Consider the following 6,651-nt stretch of genomic DNA (forward strand, 5'->3'; position numbering starts at 1 on the left):
CAGGTTCTGCGTTAACATGGTGGAATACCTATCTAGAGCAAGTGGGACAAGATGATGCTTACGCACTACCGTGGTCAGCATTCAAGCACTTGATGAATGAGAAGTACCGTCCCAGAACCGAGGTCAATAAGCTCAAGACAGAACTTAGAGGGTTACGAACCCAAGGATTTGATATTACCACGTACGAAAGACGATTCACAGAATTATGCCTATTGTGTCCGGGAGCGTTCGAAGATGAGGAAGAGATGATCGACGCGTTTGTGAAAGGATTACCGGAAAGAATCCAAGAAGATATAAGTTCACACGAGCCCGCCTCCATACAACAGGCATGTAGAATGGCTCACAAACTAGTGAACCAGATTGAAGAAAGAATTAAAGAACAGATTGCTGAAGAGGCCAATGTGAAGCAAGTCAAAAGAAAGTGGGAGGAAAACGGTGATAAGAATCACCAATACAACAACAACAGCAATTACAACAATAATCGCAACAACTATCCTAACAATCGCAACATCAATCGCAACTACAACAAACGGCCCAACAACAACAACAGCAACAACAACAACAACAACAACAACAACAGCAACTACAACAGCAACTACAACAATCATCTTAACAACAATAATAACCGCAACAACAACAACAACAATCAGAAGCAGCTATGCCAAAGGTGTGAAAAGTATCACTCGGGGTTCTGCACCAAATTTTGCAACAAGTGTAAAAGAAATGGTCATAGCGCGACGAAGTGTGAGGTCTACGGACCAGGGGTTAACAGAACGAAAGGAAAAAATGGTGTCGGAACGAGTAATGGCGGAGCAAGTAGTGTCGGAGCAAGTTATGCCAATGTAGTTTGTTATAAATGTGGAAAATCAGGCCACATTATTAGAAATTGCCCGAACCAGGAGAACACGAATGGACAAGGCCGCGGAAGAGTTTTCAATATTAATGCGGCAGAGGCACAGGAAGACCCGGAGCTTATTACGGGTACGTTTCTTATTGACAATAAATCTGCTTACGTTTTATTTGATTCGGGTGTGGATAGAAGCTATATGAGTAGAGATTTTTGTGCTAAATTAAGTTGTCCATTGACGCCTTTGGATAGTAAATTTTTACTCGAATTAGCAAATGGTAAATTAATTTCAGCAGATAATATACGTCGAAATCGAGAAATTAAACTGGTTAGCGAAACATTTAAGATTGACTTGATACCAGTAGAGTTAGGGAGTTTTGATGTGATAGTCGGTATGGACTGGTTGAAAGAAGTGAAAGCAGAGATCGTTTGTTACAAAAATGCAATTCGCATTATACGAGAAAAAGGAAAACCCTTAATGGTGTATGGAGAAAAGGGCAACACGAAGCTACATCTTATTAGTAATTTGAAGGCACAAAAACTAATAAGAAAAGGTTGCTATGCTGTTCTAGCACACGTCGAGAAAGTACAAACTGAAGAAAAGAGCATCAATGATGTTCCCGTCGCAAAAGAATTTCCCGATGTATTTCCGAAAGAATTACCGGGATTACCCCCACATCGATCCGTTGAATTTCAAATAGATCTTGTACCAGGAGCTGCACCAATAGCTCGTGCTCCTTACAGACTCGCACCCAGCGAGATGAAAGAACTACAAAGCCAATTACAAGAACTTTTAGAGCGTGTTTTCATTCGACCAAGCACATCACCGTGGGGAGCTCCTGTTTTGTTTGTCAAGAAGAAAGATGGTACATTCAGGTTGTGTATCGACTACCGAGAGTTGAACAAACTTACCATCAAGAACCGCTACCCACTACCGAGAATCGATGACTTATTTGATCAACTACAAGGCTCGTCTGTTTATTCAAAGATTGACTTACGTTCCGGGTATCATCAAATGCGGGTGAAAGAAGATGATATTCCAAAGACTTCTTTCAGAACACGTTACGGTCATTACGAGTTTATGGTCATGCCGTTTGGTTTAACTAATGCACCAGCTATGTTCATGGACCTTATGAACCAAGTGTGTGGACCATACCTTGACAAGTTTGTCATTGTTTTCATTGATGACATACTTATTTACTCAAAGAATGACCAAGAACACGGTGAACATTTGAGAAAGGTGTTAGAAGTATTGAGGAAGGAAGAATTGTACGCTAAATTTTCAAAGTGTGCATTTTGGTTGGAAGAAGTTCAATTCCTCGGTCACATAGTGAACAAAGAAGGTATTAAGGTGGATCCGGCAAAGATAGAAACTGTTGAAAAGTGAGAAACCCCGAAAACTCCGAAACACATACGCCAGTTTTTAGGACTAGTTGGTTACTACAGAAGATTCATCCAAGATTTCTCCAAAATAGCAAAACCCTTGACTGCATTAACGCATAAAGGGAAGAAATTTGAATGGAAGGATGAACAAGAGAAGGCGTTTCAATTATTGAAGAAAAAGCTAACTATGGCACCTATATTGTCATTGCCTGAAGGGAATGATGATTTTGTGATTTATTATGACGCATCAAAGCAAGGTCTCGGTTGTGTATTAATGCAATGGACGAAGGTGATTGCTTATGCGTCTAGACAATTGAAGATTCACGAGCAAAATTATACGACGCATGATTTGGAATTAGGCGCGGTTGTTTTTGCATTAAAGACTTGGAGGCACTACTTATATGGGGTCAAAAGTATTATATATACCGACCACAAAAGTCTTCAACACATATTTAATCAGAAACAACTGAATATGAGGCAGCGTAGGTGGATTGAATTGTTGAATGATTACGACTTCGAGATTCGTTACCACCCGGGGAAGGCAAATGTGGTAGCCGACGCCTTGAGCAGAAAGGACAGAGAACCCATTCGAGTAAAATCTATGAATATAATGATTCACACTAACCTTACTACTCAAATAAAGGAGGCGCAACAAGGAGTTTTAAAAGAGGGAAATTTAAAGGATGAAATACCCAAAGGATCGGAGAAGCATCTTAATATTCGGGAAGATGGAACCCGGTATAGGGCTGAAAGAATTTGGGTACCAAAATTTGGAGATATGATAGAAATGGTACTTAGAAAAGCTCATAAAACCAGATACTCAATACATCCTGGAACGGGAAAGATGTACAAGGATCTTAAGAAACATTTTTGGTGGCCAGGTATGAAAGCCGATATTGCTAAATACGTAGGAGAATGTTTGACGTGTTCTAAGGTCAAAACTGAGCATCAGAAACCATCAGGTCTACTTCAACAACCCGAAATCCCGGAATGGAAATGGGAAAACATTACCATGGATTTCATCACTAAATTGCCAAGGACTGCAAGTGGTTTTGATACTATTTGGGTAATAGTTGATCGTCTCACCAAATCGGCACACTTCCTACCAATAAGAGAAGATGACAAGATGGAAAAGTTAGCACGACTGTATTTGAAGGAAGTCGTCTCCAGACATGGAATACCAATCTCTATTATCTCTGATAGGGATGGCAGATTTATTTCAAGATTCTGGCAGACATTACAGCAAGCATTGGGAACTCGTCTAGACATGAGTACTGCCTATCATCCACAAACTGATGGACAGAGCGAAAGGACGATACAAACGCTTGAAGACATGCTACGAGCTTGTGTTATTGATTTCGGAAACAGTTGGGATCGACATCTACCGTTAGCAGAATTTTCCTACAACAACAGCTACCATTCAAGCATTGAGATGGCGCCGTTTGAAGCACTTTATGGTAGAAAGTGCAGGTCTCCGATTTGTTGGAGTGAAGTAGGGGATAGACAGATTACGTGTCCGGAGATAATACAAGAAACTACCGAGAAAATCATCCAAATTCAACAAAGATTTAAAACCGCCCAGAGTCGACAAAAGAGCTACGCGGACAGTAAAAGAAAAGATATAGAGTTTGAAATTGGAGAAATGGTCATGCTTAAGGTTTCACCTTGGAAAGGCGTTGTTCGATTTGGTAAACGGGGGAAACTAAATCCAAGGTACATTGGACCATTCAAGATTATAGATCGTGTCGAACCAGTAGCTTACCAACTGGAGCTACCTCAACAACTCGCGGCTGTACATAACACTTTCCACGTCCCAAATTTGAAGAAATGTTTTGCTAAAGAAGATCTCACTATTCCGTTAGACGAAATCCAAATCAACGAAAAACTTCAATTCATCGAAGAACCCGTCGAAATAATGGATCGTGAGGTTAAAAGACTCAAACAAAATAAGATACCAATTGTTAAGGTTCGATGGAATGCTCGTAGAGGACCCGAGTTCACCTGGGAACGAGAAGATCAGATGAATAAGAAATACCCGCACTTATTTCCAGAAGATACGTCAACACCTCCAACTGCTTAAAATTTCGGGACGAAATTTATTTAACGGGTAGGTACTGTAGTTGAAATGTCCCGTTCTTATTGATTAAAAACGTTCCATATTAATTGATTTCGTTGCGAGGTTTTGACCTCTATATGAGACGTTTTTCAAAGACTGCATTCATTTTTAAAACAAACCATAACCTTTATTTCATAAATAAAGGTTTAAAAAGCTTTACGTAGATTATCAAATAATGATAATCTAAAATATCCTGTTTACACACGACCATTACATAATGGTTTACAATACAAATATGTTACATCGAAATCAGTTTCTTGAATGCAGTTTTTACACAATATCATACAAACATGGACTCCAAATCTTGTCCTTATTTTAGTATGCAACAGCGGAAGCTCTTAATATTCACCTGAGAATAAACATGCTTTAAACGTCAACAAAAATGTTGGTGAGTTATAGGTTTAACCAATATATATCAAATCGTAACAATAGACCACAAAATTTCATATTTCAATACACATCCCATACATAGAGATAAAAATCATTCATATGGTGAACACCTGGTAACCGACAATAACAAGATGCATATATAAGAATATCCCCATCATTCCGGGACACCCTTCGGATATGATATAAATTTCGAAGTACTAAAGCATCCGGTACTTTGGATGGGGTTTGTTAGGCCCAATAGATCTATCTTTAGGATTCGCGTCAATTAGGGTGTCTGTTCCCTAATTCTTAGATTACCAGACTTAATAAAAAGGGGCATATTCGATTTCGATAATTCAACCATAGAATGTAGTTTCACGTACTTGTGTCTATTTTGTAAATCATTTATAAAACCTGCATGTATTCTCATCCCAAAAATATTAGATTTTAAAAGTGGGACTATAACTCACTTTCACAGATTTTTACTTCATCGAGAAGTAAGACTTGGCCACTGTTGATTCACGAACCTATAACAATATATACATATATATTAAAGTATGTTCAAAATATATTTACAACACTTTTAATATATTTTGATGTTTTAAGTTTATTAAGTCGGCTGTCCTCGTTAGTAACCTACAACTAGTTGTCCACAGTTAGATGTACAGAAATAAATCAATAAATATTATCTTGAATCAATCCACGACCCAGTGTATACGTATCTCAGTATTGATCACAACTCAAACTATATATATTTTGGAATCAACCTCAACCCTGTATAGCTAACTCCAACATTCACATATAGAGTGTCTATGGTTGTTCCGAAATATATATAGATGTGTCGACATGATAGGTCGAAACATTGTATACGTGTCTATGGTATCTCAAGATTACATAATATATAATACAAGTTGATTAAGTTATGGTTGGAATAGATTTGTTACCAATTTTCACGTAGCTAAAATGAGAAAAATTATCCAATCTTGTTTTACCCATAACTTCTTCATTTTAAATCCGTTTTGAGTGAATCAAATTGCTATGGTTTCATATTGAACTCTATTTTATGAATCTAAACAAAAAAAGTATAGGTTTCTAGTCGGAAAAATAAGTTACAAGTCGTTTTTGTAAAGGTAGTCATTTCAGTCGAAAGAACGACGTCTAGATGACCATTTTAGAAAACATAATTCCACTTTGAGTTTAACCATAATTTTTGGATATAGTTTCATGTTCATAATAAAAATCATTTTCTCAGAATAACAACTTTTAAATCAAAGTTTATCATAGTTTTTAATTAACTAACCCAAAACAGCCCGCGGTGTTACTACGACGGCGTAAATCCGGTTTTACGGTGTTTTTCGTGTTTCCAGGTTTTAAATCATTAAGTTAGCATATCATATAGATATAGAACATGTGTTTAGTTGATTTTAAAAGTCAAGTTAGAAGGATTAACTTTTGTTTGCGAACAAGTTTAGAATTAACTAAACTATGTTCTAGTGATTACAAGTTTAAACCTTCGAATAAGATAGCTTTATATGTATGAATCGAATGATGTTATGAACATCATTACTTCCTTAAGTTCCTTGGATGAACCTACTGGAAAAGAGAAAAATGGATCTAGCTTCAATGGATCCTTGGATGGCTCAAAGTTCTTGAAGCAAAATCATGACACGAAAACAAGTTCAAGTAAGATCATCACTTGAAATAAGATTGTTATAGTTATAGAAATTGAACCAAAGTTTGAATATGATTATTACCTTGTATTAGAATGATAACCTACTGTAAGAAACAAAGATTTCTTGAGGTTGGATGATCACCTTACAAGATTGGAAGTGAGCTAGCAAACTTGAAAGTATTCTTGATTTTATGAAACTAGAACTTTTGGAATTTATGAAGAACACTTAGAACTTGAAGATAGAACTTGAGAGAGTTCAATTAG

This window comes from Rutidosis leptorrhynchoides, chromosome 2, assembly GCF_046630445.1.
Source record: "Rutidosis leptorrhynchoides isolate AG116_Rl617_1_P2 chromosome 2, CSIRO_AGI_Rlap_v1, whole genome shotgun sequence".
NCBI classification, from domain to species: domain Eukaryota; kingdom Viridiplantae; phylum Streptophyta; class Magnoliopsida; order Asterales; family Asteraceae; genus Rutidosis; species Rutidosis leptorrhynchoides.